The sequence below is a fragment of the Phascolarctos cinereus genome, unplaced genomic scaffold (assembly GCF_003287225.1).
Source record: "Phascolarctos cinereus isolate Bilbo 61053 unplaced genomic scaffold, phaCin_HiC Scaffold_1;HRSCAF=81, whole genome shotgun sequence".
Lineage (NCBI taxonomy): Eukaryota > Metazoa > Chordata > Mammalia > Diprotodontia > Phascolarctidae > Phascolarctos > Phascolarctos cinereus.
Genome location: NW_027555514.1, coordinates 289,132,939 through 289,151,471, shown reverse-complemented (window position 1 = coordinate 289,151,471; position 18,533 = coordinate 289,132,939). Strand labels below are relative to the sequence as shown.

Below are 18,533 nucleotides of genomic sequence, written 5' to 3'. Positions count from 1 at the left end.
TTCCTTTCTCACAGGAATATTTAATGTAATGGTCAAATTCTTCTCTTCTAAATTGTGAGCACAAGGCTTGTCTTTCCCAGAGCTTCCCAGTGCAGGGCCCGGGCCTGGGGCTTCTCCTCTGTCTCCCCTCCAGAATGGGAGCCCCCTGAGTGCAGGGCCTGGGGCTGCCTCTCCTCTTTGACCCCAGACTGGAAGCTCCCTGAGAGCAGGGCCTGGGGCTGCTCCTCCTCTTTGACCCCAGACTGGAAGCTCCCTGAGGGTAGGGCCTGGGGCTATTCTCTCCCCAACAGCTGAGCTGAGGGAACACACAGCAATGGGTTCTCCAGCTTCTCCAGTCCCCCTAAGCCCAGCATCTCCCCCACCAGCATTCTCATCCACCTCATCACCCCTCACATGTCCATACCACCTTAAGGTTTGCAGAGTGCTTTCCAGATCCCCACAACCCGATGTAATCCCCATTTTACAGATGTGGCCAGGGCTGCCCAGCTAGGAAGGAAGGACCTAGGTGGGCTCTGAGCCCCAGCCTGGCCCTCTGGCCCCAGTGCTATGGGCGCAAGGCTTGATTTGGAAAGATCTGTCTCCTGTCATGTCCTGGGCTGCATTCCTGTGGGGAATTTGGCCCAAAGAAGGAGCCCAAGACACTGTCTTGGGTCAACAGTGAAATTCCTCTGGGAGCAAGTGTAACTTTTCCAAAGGGCCCAGACGGCGGCTGGAGGCCCTCACATTCCAGGGGCAGTGGGTCTGGCTTTCTGGCCAGCCAGCATTCCTAAGCCTGCCCATTGCCAGCCCTCAGGGCTCAGCAGGGGCAGGGCCTCAGGAGCATGAGGTCTCTCTTTGCCGCTTCTAGAATTGACAATACATTCTTCCCGTGAAGACTCACTTTCCAGGCCAGACAAGTAGCATGACCAGCTGTGATTCCTTAAATGGGGGTGGGCAGGGGGACCATAAGGACCCAGAACCATGGAGTTGTTCTGGGTACTCGGGGCACTAAAGGTCTCCACATCTCGGCCTCCAATCAGTGAGGGGGATACAACTAACATCAGGTCTAGAATGGTGGGGCCAAAAGGTTCTGACCAGGACGAGATGGCCCAATGCCCTTCCCCTCTAAAAATCGGGAGAATTCTGCCTGACACTAGCAGACACCTCACCAGCTCAGGCTCCTGTGGTTAGGCTCCTGGCTTCAGTCAGAGGTCCCTGTATGGCCTTCCAATGATTCAGAACTGATCCGGGGACCCTTAGCTCGGAGCATGCTTGGTTCTCTTTCTAAAGCATCCTGATCCCTGAACCTCGGCCCAAGGCAGGTCCAGGCCTCAGGGGCCCCCCCAGCCCCACGGCTAGCCTGGCCCAGAGGGTGCCATCGCCTCCTCTCTGTGCACTCAAGTGAGCATACACACACACACATCTATACGTATATACACACATACAGACATATATGTATATACATACATCTATACACATCTATACATACTTACACACATATACATGCATATCTAAATAATAAAATACATATCTCTATACACATACATACTTATACATATATCTATACATACATCGATACAAACATGCACATGCATACACACATATCTATACACGTATATACAGTATACACCTATATGCACACCTATATACATATACATACATGCATGCATACACGCATACCTATATACACAAACACACACATGCACATGCATACACATATGTCTATACATCTATATACATATACATATACATATGCACACATACCTATACACACACACATGCATACACACATATCTACACAATACACTACATACCTATACACACATACATACCTAAACACATACATGCCTACACACACATACACACGCATGCACATGTATCCCTTTTCCAGCTGCTGGCACCAAACCCTGGTGCCTGTGCCTAGCATCCTCTCCCTTTTCCCCTTCTCCTCTGGGCTCTACCAGCCTAGATAAGTGTGTTTTCTCAAAGGTATTCACAAGATCCTAATCCCCAGTGGGTAAACAAAGGCAGGTGAAGACCCCGGGTTCTCCCCAGTCCAAGCCTGGTGCTTAAACCTAAATTGACTTGAGATTACCTGGTTTGGTCCTTGCCTCTCCCAACCCTCTGGGAGCACACAGCCCTCAGCTGCGTGAATGACCCTGGGAGGGGTTAGTGACGTCCCAGGATGAGAGGGGCGCACCAGCTCCGTCACCACCTGGGTGATCTCAGACTGGTCACATAACTCTCTGCCCTGGGTACTTTTACCACAAAACGAAGGTGTTGGACTAGAGGACCTCTAACGACCCTTCCCAGTCTGTGGCAGTGACCTCAGGGTCATTTTTGTTAACCCTGTGAGTTTGCTGATCCCATATCAAAGCAAGTGAAGTCATGGAAGGGGCTACTTGGGAGCTGTAGCCTAAGCCTCGTGGGCCTCCCTCTCCTGACTGTTCTGACTCCCTGTGGCCCCTTCTGGCCCCTTCCGTGGGCTCTCCCTCGTCCCCTCCTGCATGGACTATCATACCAGCCTCAGACTTGGTTTCCCTGCTCAGAGTTTCTCCCCACTCGGGCCCATATCCCTCTAACTGCCAAAATGATTTTGTAAAGCACAGAGCTCTCCACTTCACTCCTTCCTCAGTTAATTCCAGGGGCTCCCCAGTGCCCCAGGATCAAGTGCAAACTCCTCTGTGGACCTCTGAGGTCTTTCCCAAATGGGTCCCATCCTCTTCCCAGGCCTCAGTGGACACGCCTCTCCTGCCCTCCCTCCTCCAGCCAGCCAACATCTCCTCTCTGCTCCTCCTCCCAGGACACCCTGGCTCCCATCTCCATGGGGGACTAGGTTCTAATGGTTCTAAAGGGGACCTCAGAGGCTGCCTTCTCATTTTACAGATGAGGGAGAAGAAATGACTTGTCCAAGGTTGCACGAGCAGGTCAGGGATAGGATTTGAAGTCCGGAGCTCTGACCCCAGAGTCAGGGCTCCTTGCCCTGCCCTCAGCTATCACTGCCCCCCTTCCTTCACACTCAGCTGAAGCCCTCCCTTCCGCACGAAGCCTTTCCTCATCCCTAGCCCCAGCGCTCTCCTTTCCAAACTATTTGGAACTTGGGTATCTCTATTTCTTCCCTCTGATAGAATGGAAGCTCCTCAGGATATTACTTTGCTTTGGTTTATTTGCCCCAGCACTTAAGCCAATGCCTGATGCTGAGTGGGCCCTTGATAAATATCCATCCATCGATTGATTAAGAGGCAGCCACTGCAGCTCAGTGAATAGGGAATATCATGGTCAGCTCCATGCCGAAGGAAATCACCTGGCCAAGAGTGGAAGACAGACTGCCACGGGGTGATGGAAGCCATCCAGGAGAGAGGTGATGAGGGCCTGAAGCAGGATGAGGGTCCTGAGGGCAGAGGGCAGGAGATGGACAGACAGGAAGCAGGCAGGCAGGAAGAACAGCCGATACAAGGGCGAGGGGGAAGCCCCAGACAACTCCAGGGGCAAACACGGGAACCGTGGGCCCCGGCGACAGCAGCAGGGAGGTTAGGAAGAGGAGAGAGTTTGGGGAGAAAAAGGAGTTCTGTTTGGGATGTCGTATTCAAGGACATCCAGGTCAGATTCCAGCAGGCAGGCGGCGATGCGGGACCGGCGCTGAGGAGAGAGGTTAGGGGCGGAGAGAGATGGATGGATGGACATACATACATACAAGGGAGGAAAGAAGAAAGGAAGGAGGGAAGGAAGAAAACAAGCTTTTATTAAGTGCCTGCTGTGTGCCAGGTACTGCAGTAGTCCCTGCATGTATGTGTGTGTGTGCACATAAATACATACATACACAGATATTATATACATATGGACACACAGCTATTACATTATTATAATATATACACAATATATTATATATAGACATACAAAATTGAGATGTTCCTGTGCTCAAGGAGCTTATGTTCTAATTGGCACAGTCAGCCAATATGCATTTATTAAGCACCCACTATTGCCAGGCACTGGGGATAGAAGCAAAAGAGGAAGCCAGGCCCTGCCCTTGAGGAGCTCACAGTCCAATGGGGGAGACCATAGGCAGATAACTACATACAAACAAGCTCAGAAGGCTGATCATAGCATTAGGAGGGACCAGTGAAGGTTTCCTGTAGGAGCTGAGATGTTCTCTGGGCCTCGAGGAAAGCCAAGAAAATCAGGGGGCTGAGAAGAGGAGGGAGAGCTTTCCAGGCATGGGGGAAGGCCAGAGAACATGCCTGTGGTCAGAAGATGGTGAGTTTGGTTGGAGGACCCATCAATGGGCCGGTGACCCTTGAACGCAGAATACCTGGTGAGGAGGGCCAGGAAAGGTGGTGAAGACGTCATCTGTACTGAGAAGTAAATACATTATAGAGCGCACTCAAAGGCAGGGGCCTCTGAGCTATAGTCGTTCCAGCGGAAAGAGTGCTGTCTTTGGAGCCTGGGTTCAAATCCTGCCTCTGACTCGTATTACCTGGAATGAGTCAATGACTCTCTGGGCCTCAGTTTCCTCACCTGTCAAATGAGGGGTTGGGCTAGATAGTCTCTAGATCCAGGATCCTACAAGGGTGACGACTGAGGGCAGACCTCTGGTCTAAGTAGTTAAGAGACTTACAGGAACCTTGGAGAAAGTGGCTTCAGTTGAGTAGTGGACAGGAAGCCACATGGCAAAGGCTTGAGAGGTGAATCAATGAATGAATTCAAGAATGGTTAAAGTACTCATTAGGTGCTTAAATGCCAAGCACCAGGCCAGGCTGGGGAGATAAGTAGAAAAGGCTGGCGGTCCCTGCCCACGAGCTCTTGGTCTAAGGGGGAAGACACCTCTCAGGGAAGGTTTCTGCCCCACCCTCCTTAGAGACAAAGCGGTGGTCTGGCCTTGTCTTCCGTGCCATTTGCCCTGGTGAAATCCCACCCACTTCTGACGCTGAGCCACCGGGCGGGGCGAGGGCACGTTCTTGTCTGGGTCCTCAATCCCTATGGCTGCGGTCCCTGCAGGAGCAGGCCATTCCCAAGGCTCTTGGGAGAGAGGTCTTGGAGGCAGCAGAACTGGGTTCAAGGCACAGGTCTCACATTTCCTGGCTGGGTTATCCCAGACCAGCCATTCTCCTTCTCTGAGTTCTAAGTTTCCTTCTCTGTAAAATGGAGATGATAATCCTCGCATCGCCTCCCTTACATGCTGGCAATGAAGAAAGAGACACACAGGCTCTTCTTCCCCATCTGCTCCCTTCAGGCTTCCTTTTAGGGGCAGCTGTGGAGATCTCTGAGCCGGAAGAGATTCCTTTGGGTTACCTGTGAGAACCAGAGAGGAAGGCACACATGGCCTTGTGGCCCATAGAAAGACCAGGGCACCTGGCAGCAGCCTTGGCATGTGGGGGAGCCCCAGCTCCCCAAAAGTCCTACCTGGCCGGACCCTCCCTGGAGCCTCCCGTCCAGTCCTGGGCACCGCCATTTAGGAAGGACTATAATAAGTTGGAAAGCCACCCCAGCAGGGCAGCCAGGCTGGTCACCAGGTGAGGGCCTGGCAGGAACCAGGAACGGTTACCTGAACAAGGCCCAGGAGCTACATGACTGCAGTTTGCCTTGTTTTGCATTCTCAGAGCCTAGCACAGTGCCTGGCACACAGCAGGTACTTCGTGACTGCTTATTGACTAATGAACTGCCATTAGGAGGATAGATTAACCACATTCAGCTTGGCCCTAGAGGGCAGAACTAGGAGGAATCTGGGGGAGGGCAGGGGGGTAGACTGAGGCCAGATGTAGGGAAGAGTACTCTAATGGTCAGAACTGTCTTAAATTAGAGTGGGCTCACCCAGGACGTGGTGGAGTCCCCCTCGCTGGGGGTCTTCAGGGAGAGGCTGGCATGCCAGAGTGGTAATTCCTGCTTAAACGTGGGCTCATCGCCTTGCCTCTGAGGTGCCTTCAAGCTTGGAGCCAGGTCCAAGGCTTAATCCATGGGGGCATCCCTTTGTCTCAGAGCTAGGATCAGAAACGGAACCTGGGTTAGGAGTTAAGAATCCCTGGCAATGGTTTGGGCTCCCCACTGTTTTCCAGGGCTCTGGCCATCCCCAGTGTATGGAACACGGCTCCAAGATAAACTGCGTCAGTGGGACAGCTGAGGGGCAGCTGTCCCTGGAAGGCCAGTTTTCAGCAGGGCCAGACAAGGTCCTCCAGCTGCACCCCAATCCCCCCATCAGCTTTTTGCCCTTTTGTCCTACACTCAGACCTGATCCTTGGGTGCCTGTCATCAGGACACAGCTTTGGCAGAAGCCAGGAGCAGGGTGGAGCTGGCTGGGTCCTCGGGGACAAGAGAGCAGAAGGAAGCCCTCGCCTGGGAGTCACACCTTCCAGGTCTCACTTCTGCCATCTGCCACGGAGCTCAAGTGTTAACAAGGAGAGGCGGAGCGGCCCAGGCTCTGCCCCCAGGCAGCCCTCCTACCTGATGGGCAAGCTCCCAGATCCTGACTTCTCCAGCCTCTGAAGGGAGTTGGGAGGGGCTCTAGAGACCCACCCCCTTGGAAAACAGATGGGGAAACTGAGGCCCAGAGATGTCCACTGACTTTCCAGCACTGTAAGAGAAGCAATGGCAGGGCCAGGATTTAAAATCAGGTCCTTGACTACAAATGCAGGGCTCTCTCCATATCATGGAAGGGGCATCCCCTCAGAGACCTCTAACCCAACCTTACCTTGAGCCAGAACATCTGATACTTTTACAGATCTCCAGTGATGGGTAACTCATTACCTTAAGAAGAAAGCAGCATGTTGCTTTTAATTATCTAATAGTGTAAGAAGGGAAGATGTGGTTCTGGGGGCCCCAGTCTGAAAGTAGATGTAGCCCTGGGGAGCCCTCAGTCTGGGGAAGACAAAGGCCAGGTAGGGGAAATGAGCTAGGTGTGTGTGGAGAGAACATGCCTGAGAAACCCAAAACATTGAAGACAGGCTGTCTTGGGAATCCTGGGTTCATCAGCCAGGCCTGGGCTTCAGGGGTAAGAAGGTTTCCAGCTGGCCGTGTCTGGGAAGCCCTGCTCCATCCCAGGGAGGCCAGCAGATTTCACTCCGGGTGGGGCCTCTGGGAGGCACCCCGACACCCCACCCTTCAGGCTGCTTTGCTGGTGACCTCACAGCATGGTTTCCTGGCTTTGCCGCCAGCCCTGCTTTGCTGGAAGCCCAGATTTCTTCTTCACGATCCAACTTTCCGGGAGATGAGCATGATGCGGGGCTTCAGCTATGCAGGGTGTCCAGGGCAGGGCTGGGAGAACTCTCTCACTGGGAAAACTGGCCTGGAATGAGGCTAGACCGGAGTGACCTCTTCTCAACTTTCCTACTTCATGCCCACCCACCCATTTGCCCATCCATCCAGTAGTTACCAAGGGCTTTCTTTGGAGAGGATGTGTCCATTTTACAGGTGGAGAACCTGAGAGCTGGAGAGGGCTGCCATCCCTGCTTTTAAAAACTTCCAGGCAGCCCCATTGTCTAAAGGGAAAATCCAAGTCCCTTTGTTTGGCATTCAAGGCCTTCCCCAGCCGAGCTCTAGGCTACCTGTCCAATCTCCTCTTTCCATCCTCCCTGCCAGGCAGACTGGATGAATGACCAGCCCTGGGAACACACCATCTACTTCTTGCTGCTGGCTTTCACCCTGCTTCCTCTATGCTCTCCCTTTCCCAGGTCTCCTACGACAAGCCCTCCAGGCACAGCTGAGATGGCTGCTCCTCCACGAAGTTCACCTGGCTCACTCTCTTCCAAAGCTCTCTTGCTTCTCAGAGGCCCTGAGTCCTGCCTTGGGCTGCAGTGACCAGTTCTGATTTCCCAGTCCAGACTGGCAGCCCATGGAGGGCAGGCACTTGAGGGGATGAGGGTACTCTAGTGGAGAGAGGACTGCCTGGGAAGGGGTCATCCTCCCCCATCCCAGAGCCCTTGGGCCTTCTGGGTGTTGGTCAGTGGGGCTGGAGGGAACGGCTGTTGGCCTCTTCTGGGCTGCTTCTCCAGGGACTTTCCAGACTGGGAAGCCAGAAAGAAAACAAGAAATTCCCGACAGGACCAAGTGTCCCTTCCTGGCCTGCATCGGGATGTGCAGGAAGTTCCCTGGGATGGCTCCAAACTCCCTCCCCAGGCTTATCTCTCTGGGCTTCCCAGAAAGTCTCCCAAGCCCAAGCCAGGCTCACCCCTGCTCCGGACCCTCTGCCCTCTCCCTGGCTCCAATCAAAGCTGGGGATGCCCAAGGGTCCGAGTCTCCCCGGCCCCTCTATTTACTGTATTTTATAGGTCAATTTCAACAGCTCACAACATTCCTGGAGGCAGGCCTATCCCCATCTGACAAAGAGGGAAACTGAGGCCTGGCAAAGTCAAATCAGGGAAGTTAGGGGCCCTGCACACAATAAGCATTCAAACCCATTAGACTGCAAGCTCCTTGAGGGCAGGACTGTGTTTTGCCTCTTTTTGCACAGTGCCTGGCACATAGTAGGTGTTTAAGCAGTGTTTATTGACAGACTGACTGAAATGCTTACTGACAGGAAGTGTTGGACCCAGATCAGCAGACTCAGATTCCAATGATCTTCCCAACAGACCTCGGGTCAATACATTTGTAAGTTGAATAAATGAATGAATAACTTGTCCAGAGTCTCATAGTCAGTCAGGGCACAGCTGAGACTAGACCTTGTGCCTGAGGGGTGTGAGATTTACAGCTGGGAGGGACCCTAGAGTTCCAACCAGCCTCCATTTTACAGGTGATGCTGAGGCCCAGCTAAGGGCTCTTGGGCCTTCCTCGGAGCGGCTTGGGGTCAAAGCTCACTGGAGGTGAGGCTCCCAAATGCAGCCCTCAGAACCAGCCAGGCAATGGAAAAGGAGGGAAAGGAGGAAGGGAAATTGTGCCGTCCTCCTCCTTCCTTCCTTCCTTCCTTTTCCTCCTCCTCTTTTTCCTCCCCCTCCCCTTCTCTTCCTTCCCCTTCTCCTCCTCCCTTCTTCCTCTTCTCCCTCCCCTTCCTCCTCTTTCCCCTCCTCCTCCTCCTCTCCTCCTCTTCCTCCCTTCTTCCTCTTCCCCCTCCTTCTTTTCCTTCTCCTCACAGATCTGTCCCATTCAGGCCATGACTATTCAGTGCCCAAGATGAGCTCACACCTTCTAGGCCTGGCTGGGAGAACAGGCATATTGAGGTCAGAAGAGGAGATCGGCTGACGCCCAAGGGTGACGCAGAAAAAGCCAGGCCACGAGGGTGCCTATTCACCCTGGAAGTCGGGCAGAGGAGAGGCCAGCCCGGGCGGGAGAGGGCAAAGGAGGACACAGGAGGGAGGAAGAGCAGTCCCCAGTGGGCAGTGTCTGGGCAGGCCGGCCCAGGGGAGGCCTCCATCTCTCTCTCAGTAACTGAGATGTGCAGGGGATGCAGAGATGGATTTGGCACCAAGGAACCTGCTATTTGTGCCCTCGGCCCCCTTCAGTTTCCTGATCTGTAAAACGAGGTGACCACGCTGGTCCAGCCCTTCCAGACCTGAATGTTCCGGCATGGACCCAGCCCAAAGGGGAGACTGCAGAAACCACGTCTTAGGAGGATCTGCTGAAGGAGGTGGGCTGTCTAGCAGAGAGAAGACTGAGGGAAGACACTCAGTATCTCTCCCCTTCCTACACTGGGTCAGCGACATTGTAAGCCCCGGCACTTGATTTGACCCTCGTGACTTTGCGCCCCCTCTTCAGGCTCTACAAGAGGCCCCTCCTGGGCCCACAAGTCCCGCCCTCTCTTCTTCTTCCTCCTCCTCCTTCCCCTCCTCTTCCTTCTCTTCCTCCTCCTTTAAATCCTGCCCAGTCTCTCTTCTTCAAAACTGCCTTTAGAACCATCTCTTCGAGGAAGCCTCCATCGCGTGAGCATGCCCGGCCTCTGCATCCTTCCCTCTTCTGCCCTTCAGCTTGAGACACTCTCTCCTGGAAAACAGTGAGTAATTCTGAATGAGTCCCTCCCTCCCCGATTTAAATCCCCTTTCTCTCACCATGGTCCCTACCACTGGTCTGCACATAGTGAGAGCACTTGCTCTAGGAAAGAATTCTAAGTAGCACAGCTGGAGGTCATCCAGTAAATGGCCCCATTTCACAGAGGAGAAAACTGAGGCCCAGAGAGGGATGGGGGCCCGCCCAACATCACAGAGCCCAGCTACAGAGTCCTTCCACCTCCCCGCATGATAAAGAAGAAAGGCACAAAGAAGGCTTCCATTTCCAGTCCCATCCAGCCCTTTACCCAGGACATCCCATTATTTGCCTGCTATCTCAGATGACCTGGACCAGCCCAGTCGACACTTAACCAAAGGCCTGGGCCGCCCAATCGCATCTTCCAGAACAGGGCCCCAGGCCCTGAGGAAGTTACCCCGCTCATCCTTAGGACACAACTCATTTGATGAGTGATTATCTGTGTGAACCAGCCTGCCATCTTTCCTGGCTGACTCCAAACGCTAGAGCCTTCTTTCACCTTTGCAGCCCGTCCATTCATCCGCTCAGGCCCTCTCGCCCTCCTCCTGCCTCCCACGTGGACCAGAACCCTCCACACCAGAGCTGAGACACCCACACACAGCCCCTTCTGCCTTCTTAGAACACACAACTCCTTCCCCTGTTCCCTCTCCCTTGTATGGATCTCGCTGTTGTTGAGTAATTTCAATTGTGACCCCATTTGGGATTTTCTTGGCAAAGATACTGGAGCACTTTGCCATTTTCTTCTCCAGCTCATCTGACAGATGAAAAAAAACTGAGGGAAACAGGGTGAAGTGACTTGTCCAGGGTCACACAACTAGTTAAGTGCCTGAGGCCAGATTTGAATTCAGGAAGATAAGCCTTCCTGACACTCTATGGGCTATGGCGTCCTATAGCTGCCAGGCTTCCTCTTTTAGAATGTAAGACCTTTGAGGACAGGGACCATCTCTTTTTTCTCTGCACTTAACATAATGCCTAGCATATAGTCAGTGCTTAATAAATACTTTTTTTTTCCTTCAGAAGACAAAGGAGTAGGTGGAAAAGGGGAAAAGAGAAGAGGAAAGAAGGATTTTGATGCTTATCTGAGAATGACGTCAGCATCACTTCCTAGACTGTCCAGTCTAGGCACCTGTAATCATTCCTTGTGGGATCTGCTGAAGGAACTGGGACCTTTTAGCTTGCACAAGAGAAGGCTGGGGGTGGGGGTGGGGGCAGCTGCCTTCAAGGGTCAGAGCATCTGTTAGGCGGAAGAAATCTGACTTGCTCTTCATGCCGACTGCGGGCTCTGAGTTAAAAGTTATCATCGTCGCTTTACGGCTGAAAATTAAGGCCCGGGGTGACTGGACTTTGCTGCGGTCACACCCCTGGGTAGAGTCAGAGTAGAGCCGATGGACCTTTCTTCCCAGCCCGCATCGCTGTCCACATCTCTCCTGGAGCTCAGGAAGGCTTTTAGGCTGCACAGTCTACACCCCACCCCATCCAAAGAGAGATCAGCCCTGTGGTCACAGAGCTGCTGATGGTGGCCGAGGATCTCCCGGGCTCCTCTCCTCACAGAAGCCCAACTCATTCCCCTACAGCCCTGCTGGCCATCACTGGGCTAAGGAGTCCCCAGCCTGCGTGGCTTTGATCTAGTCCAGAGTCCCTCTCAGCCTTTCTTCGAGCCCTGGGACAGGTCAGAGGGAAAGTAGAAACATACAAAGGATTCTGAGCTTGTGGAGCCGAACCCTCACAGCTGCTGTCTCTAGGCTGCCTGAAAGAACTAGGGCTGTTGAACCTGGAGAACAGCCAGGGAAGACAACAAGATTGCCGCCATCTTTAGTTGCCCAGAGGGCTGTACTGGGAAGGGGGCGGGCAGGGAGCAGAAGGAGAGTGACCAGCGTAAGCTACAAGGTTGCATTCTGGCCAGATGTTGGGGAAGACTTCCTCCTAACATGAGCTGCCAAGAACCAGAGACAGCAGATGTTCGCTGGTTGAGGAACGTCCAAACAAGTCATGGCCCGTGCCATGGAACACTACAATGATGACAGAAAGGGCGACGCACAAAAACAAACTGAACAGAATTTATGAAATTATAATAATGACCCAGCTTGGCCTCAGGGAAGAGACATACACGGAGAATGTGCCTTTCTCCCGTCACGAAGGTGGGGGGCTATGGGCGAGGATCACTGCAGACACTGTCGGTTGATTTCTGAACTGTTTCTGGCTTTCTGGGTGGGGAAGGGAAAGGATACATTGGGAAATGAAATCAATATTAAAACAAAGGACATCAATAATTTTAAAAAAGGCAATTAGAGCTGTCCCAGAGTGGTATGGGGTACCGAAAGGTAGTGAGCTCCATGTCACTGGAGGTATTCAAGCAGAGGTTGGAGGACCATTTGCCAGAGGTGCACATAGGGTTGCATCAGCGTCCTCTGAGTTCCTCTCTACTTGAATCTGGGCATCTGTGAGCCCCATTTTACCAATAGGGAAGCTGGGGCTTAGCGGGCAGTGATTTGCCCACAGTCACTCGTACAGCTAGTAAATGCTGAAAACTGAACCCAGCCTCATTCGAGGATTCCTGACAAACTGTCAGGCCGTTGACTTCCCCAGTCACTGACTCCCAGACAGAAGGAAACAGGATCAGAAACCAGGAGCAGGAGCTGGCAGCAGCAAATGGGGCAGTGATGGCCCCATGAAGTTCAGGAACCTGGCCTCGTACCTGGTCTCGGGCTATGTGACCTTGACCAAGTCCCTGCCCCTCACTGGGCCTCAGTTTCCTCATCTGTGAGATGGGAGAGGAGACTAGGCATCCTCTGAGGTCTCTCCGGGCACTGATGTTCTGAGACCTCTGGGGCTGGTGCCCCTGGAAGACAAAGGCTTCTCCTCTAGAACCACAGGAATCCTAGGATCTTCACGCTAGAAGTGACCACAGGGGCAGCTTGCCCTGGGGGGAGGGGGGAAGGGATACTTGCTTTCCTCTCTGTGGTGCTTTACTATTTATAAAGTACAGACCCCTCCCCAGGTTGGTGGTGTGACTGTGATTACACCAATTGTGAATATTGTTATACCCATTTTATAGGTAAGGGAATCAGTCAACAAGCATTTATTAAGCTCCTGCTGTGTGCTGGGCACTGACTGTGCACTGGAGAGACAGACACGGTAGGGTGAACCTATGTAAATGGACACAAAACAGTGGATACGAAATTACGTGGTAATGTGGGAGGGAGGGCCCGGCGAGTGTCAGGGGTCAGGAGAGACTTCATATAGGAGAGAGATTTTCAGCTGGGTCTTGAAAAAGAAAAAACACAACCTAAGGATTCTAAGAGGTGGGGCTGCGGAGGGAAAGCATTCCAGGCAGGGGCTATGGCCAGTGCAGAGGCTGAGAGGCAGGAGATGGGGTGATGTGCATAAAGGAATGAAAGAAGTTCTTCTTGGCTAGATGGTCAGTTACAGGAAGGGAAGTAATAGGCAATAGATTGGGAGACAGGGTATAAAGGGCTTTAAATGCCAGACAGAGAAGCTCAGATGGAGATAGGGAGCCATTGGAGTTACAGAGTAGGAGAATGACATGGTCAAATCTGAGGGGTCTTTTTTTTAACCTTTGTTAATTTCCCACCACCACACCTTGTCCTGGAAATCCATCCTCCACCTGGTACCCCCTGGTTCTCAAAGTGAATTCCTCATTTGTCCCCAAATGCTACTTCTAGGCCTGGTTTGGGAGCTACCTCTACTCCCCTTCCATTTTTTCACTCTGAGGGGCTCCCAGTCTTTCCTCCTCTCACTCACTTTCCTTTCTCTTCTTCATTCTCTCATTTCTCTCTCTCTTTCTCTCTCTCTATCTGTCTCTGTCTCTCTTCTCTCTTTCTCTCTCTCTTTCTCTCTCTCTATCTGTCTCTGTCTCTCTTTCTCTCTCTTTCTCTCTCTGTCTCTGTCTGCCGTCTCTCTGTCTCTCCTCTCTCTCTCTCTCTCTCTCTCTCTCTCTCTCTCTGTCTCTCTGTCTCTCTGTCTCTCTCTTTCTCTGTCTCTGTCTGTCTGTGTGTGTCTCTCTCTCTCTGTCTCTGTCTCTCCTCTCGCTGTCTTTCTCTCTTTCTCTCTCTCTGTCTCTCTCTGTCTCTGTCTCTGTCTCTCTCTCTCTCTCTCTCTCTCTCTCTCTCTCTCTCTCTCTCTCTCTCTCTCTGTCTCTGTCTCTCCTCTCTCCTCTCTCTCAGTCTCGGTGGGATTCAGAAGCAGGTCCAAGGAGGGATGAAGGCTCCAGCCCCATCTCTGACACTTATTAGCTGGATGACCTTGGCTAAGTCTAAGAGCCTCAGTTTCCTTCTTGGTAAAATCTCTAATAGAGATAACCCAATCTCTAAGATTTCTTCTAGCTAGAAAATCCCATGACTTCGGCTTAGCTCTGGGTTCAACCACAGCCCTGGTTCTATCTCCCTCCTCCATACCTTGAAACAAAGACTGTTAAGAAGCCAGGAAGGTGTTCAGAAAGACCTTCCCAGGGCTGCTGCACGAACAAGCCAACAGCATGGCTCTCCCCATCCCCCCCCCATCCCCACCTCCCTGGGGACCTCAGACAGCAGGGGAGGGAGGGGGCCCAGTGTGGAGCCTTCAGGCCATGTTCTGTGTCTCCCTCCAAGAGTGTATTAGGCCCAGCAGGAAGAAACTGCCAGCCCCAGCCCCAGCACACGCACCCCCACCCCCACCCCTACCCCCACCAAAGTGGCATTAGGCTGCTCATTGGATTAGATGCTCTCTCGGGATGAAAGCTGCCTGGCGATTACATTAGCAAAGGGCGGTGTTTTCCAGTCTGCTTAGAATTCAATCACAAGCTCAGTGGCCCCACCGTGGACACCAAGGTCCCTTGTGGAATCATCTTGCAGAGGTTACAATAGGTTTGTGCTTAAAGATCACCCACAAACCGTGAGTCTAGGACACAGTTGGCTTCCCTCCCTTCCCTCAAAACTCCAAGGATCTCTGATTGCGCCTGGGGGTGGGGATGAGGCCCCACCTGAACAGGGGAGCTGGGCTTCCCATCCCTCTGTGCTCCTGGTGGCCAGCACCCCCCATCTCCACCCACACAAGTGTCCTCCCCGGGCACAAGGCCAGCTCTGGTCACTTTCCGATTGGCCTTTCCTCCCCCTTGGCATGGGGGAGCCTGCCCTGCCGAGCAGTCATCCCTTTCTCTCCCTGAGGACCTGACTCTTTTCCGAATCTGACAGTCCTGGGACGACATCTTGAAATCATTCCTTACTCACAACTCATGGAGTCATAATCCCACTAGAAAATGTAATTACAATAAATAGAACTGTGCAATCTGGCGTTTCTTCATACTATGACCTTCATGCTCGCCAGGCATCTGACATTCATTCCTCCTTCCTTACTCCAGGCAGAAGGGAAAGAGGCACCACAGTGACATTTCCCAGTCCACAGCACACCCCAGCCCTGGCTGTCACTCCTCCAGTGTGTAGTCTCTCCCATTAGAATGCAAGCTCCCTGAGGCCAGGAAGCCTCACACTTTTGTCCTCCTATCCCCAAGGTTCATGGTGATGCCTGGCATGTAGTAAAGGCTTAATCCAACATTTTTCATTCATTCACAAAGAAGGAAACTGTGATTTGCATAAGGTCACCGAGGTAATGAGTAGCAGAGTCAGGCCTAGTCCAGGAGAAGGCGTCCAAGGACGGTTTGTACCTTGTTGGGAGGCTCTGAGCTTTGGGCCGAGGTCACCTGATACCCCAAGCATGCTGCCGACTGACAGCGAGGGATTCCACACGCCCAGCCCAGCTGACTGAGCATCTGCACGGGGCAGTCAGGAGGCCTGAGTGTGTGGTGTTTCCTAGCTGTCTGACCAGGCTGAGCCTCGGTTCTCTGCTTGGTCAAGGCAGGACCTTTGTACTCCCTTTCTCATGGGACACTTGAGGAAAGTGTTTTTAATTCCCAAGGCCAGAGACCCCAGCTGCGCCTGGCTCCAGATGCCCAGCCCAAAACGTGGCCTTCGCCCAGGAGCCGGCACAGTCAATCCCAGTTGGCCGGTACACTGAGGGGCCGATTGGCCGAAGAGAGCAGCCGGCTGGACCCAGTGTGTGGAAGGACAATGGCCAAACAGTGACAACCCCTCCACTTTTCCAGGTGCCGATAAGCAGGCCATGCTTGGGCGCCCACCCCTGCAGCTGGAATGGCCTCTCTCCCGGTGCCCGGCAGTGCCAGCCACAGGGAAGAAAGACGAGAAGGAGGAAAGGAGGGAGGAGAAAAAGAAAGAGAAGACAGAAGGGGAAGGAGACGTCCAGAATGGGTACACGAGGATAGAAAGAGTCCTGCCCTTCGCACCCAGTCCAGTGATCCCACCCGTGACTTTACGGAGCCCCAGGGGAAGTAAACCCACTCCTAGCCCCCCGCAGTTAAAGACCTAGCGCCTAATGAGGGCTTGCCCTGTTCACCACCCTACCTTCAATGCTCCTCTTACTATGCGCGGAGCCAGACAGAAAGCAGAGCCGGCAAGGGATGGGCGCAGCCCCGACAGGAAGGTGCTGATGATCAGCACCTTGATGATCCCTGCCTCGCGACCCTAACGGGAGAAGGGGCCTTCTGCGGCACAAGTGGTCTCGCAGCGTTTGACCTCCCATGATGGTGAACTCCCTCCCTCCCATTTCACCTTTGGGCAGCACTAATTATTAGAAAGCTGTTCCGGCCACCAGGCCTCAAGCTGCTCCTGGTTCTTCCCTCTGGGGCCAAACAAAACAAGTGCGATCGATCCCTGTCCCGCTGCAGCCCTTCAGACACTTGAGACAAGATTTCCTCTCGCCCTTCCCCCCTTCCCCTCCCCCGCTCCCCTCCCCAATTCCTTCCCCCACCTTCACCAGCAGGGTCCCGAGGCTCGTCTCTTAGGCCCCTCAGCTGCATCGTTTCATTTTCCCTTCCTTCCTGGCTTCCTCCCCAGCATACTCTCGACGGACAAACCCTCAGCGTCTTCCTTCCTTCTCCTAGGGTGTTCTGGGTGACCTCAGACAACCTCTGCTAGGGAGTAGCCGCAGAGGAGCAAGGGCACCCTCTGCAGGCCCCACCTGGCCCAACACTCACCTTCCCAGAGGGAGGACCCCCCCCCCCCGAGGGAGGAGACAACGCCTGGGAGGATGCACACTTTCTCTCTCTCTCTCTCTCTCTCTCTCTCTCTCTCTCTCTCTCTCTCTCTCTCTCTCTCTCTCTCGAACTGCTGGTAAATACTGTGACCCAGAATCAGAAAACACTTGGGTTCGCGTGTGTCACGCAGAAAAGAGATGTTGGCTTTAGGATCAGAGGATGAGCGAGATGGGGTTTCCCGGCTCTGCCACCTACTACCTGTTTGAGCAAATCACTTACCCTCTCTAACCTGCAGTTTCTCCATCTATAAAATGAGGAATTCCATTCCAAATGCATTTATTTTAGTAAATAAATTTTTATGGATCCCTTTTGTTTTTACATCACCTACATTTCCCTTTATAGCAACCCTGCCCTGGCCCTGTTAGACTAAACCCTTTCTTGATCGTAAGGAATTTTTAAAATAGAAAGGAAAAATGTCCCATAAAACTTGCCAACATATCCCCAAATCTTATGTTGCATGAAGTATTAAACAGCCGGGTCCTTAGAGGGAGATGCTTCCCTGAATCCCTTCTTTGGGACCAAGCTTGGGTGTTATACTTTCATATCATTCTGTTTTGATCATTGGGTGATTGTTTCTTCCCCTTGACATTTCTGTAGTTATTGTTCATATTATTCTCCTGGTTCTGCTTTCTTCACTTTGCATTAGTACAGAGAAGTCTCCTTCCCCTGCTGCTCTGTATTCATCATAAGTATTGTTTCTTACAGCATGCTAATATTCCAAAACATTCCAGTTTGTTTAGCCATTCCCAATCAATGGGCATCTCCTTTGTTTCTAGTTTCTTGCTACCACAAAAAGTCTTGCTATGAATATTTTAGGGTCTAGGGAGCTTACCAAGTGAAAAACAGCATTGCCTAGTGGATAGAGGATGCAGAGCCAGGAAGTTCTGGGTTCAAATCTCCACTCTGGTACATATTGGTTAAGTCTCAGCACCCCAAACAATTCTGTTGAAGTACAAATCATAGGACTTCTGTGGGTCTGCATTGGTAGAGAGAATTTCTTTACTGGGAGTTCCCTGCACTAAAATCAGGGGTCTGGATCCCTTATCAACCCACTCCCAAATGCCAGGCAAATAATAGTGGCCATATAGACCTCATCTTGGTGAGGCTCCCAGGAGATAATGAAAAGAGGTGCTTTGCCAACCTTAAAGGGACATCAGCTACTCCCCAAAATGCCAGCATTCCAGCAGATGGCCAATGACAAATGACCACAGAAATATCCCCCGGGGCACACAAATGGAGAGCTTCGTGATAAAGAAACACAGCCTAACCATGACAATATACGCATTCTTTTGGGCCCCTCGTCCATCTGTTTGGAGTGTCTGTGGGTGACGACAGCAACAAGAAGCCAGACACTGAGGCAAGCAAAGCTGATCACACCCTTGCCCCAATTTGGGGACAAACCACCCACCATCTGTGTAAAATCTCTGGAAAAGGGTCAACCCCCACCCCAAAGTCCCACCTCTGCTTAAAGCTCTCCATGATGGGAGGGGATGCTCCTTCCAAGAGC

The 18,533-nt window shown here is 52.5% G+C and overlaps 2 long non-coding RNA genes across 2 annotated transcripts; one reads left to right on the top strand and one right to left on the bottom strand.

Annotated features, from left to right (window-relative positions):
* Nucleotides 1–3,699: 3,699 nt before the first annotated feature.
* Nucleotides 3,700–17,003, bottom strand: LOC144455060 (uncharacterized). The gene is made up of 3 exons (XR_013483724.1): nucleotides 16,741–17,003; nucleotides 5,788–9,882; nucleotides 3,700–5,268 (listed from the first exon to the last, which is right to left on the bottom strand). It is a non-coding gene; the product is annotated as an uncharacterized LOC144455060 (long non-coding RNA).
* Nucleotides 9,806–12,919, top strand: LOC144455062 (uncharacterized). Its single transcript, XR_013483725.1, has 2 exons — nucleotides 9,806–9,892; nucleotides 10,939–12,919. It is a non-coding gene; the product is annotated as an uncharacterized LOC144455062 (long non-coding RNA).
* Nucleotides 17,004–18,533: the final 1,530 nt, after the last annotated feature.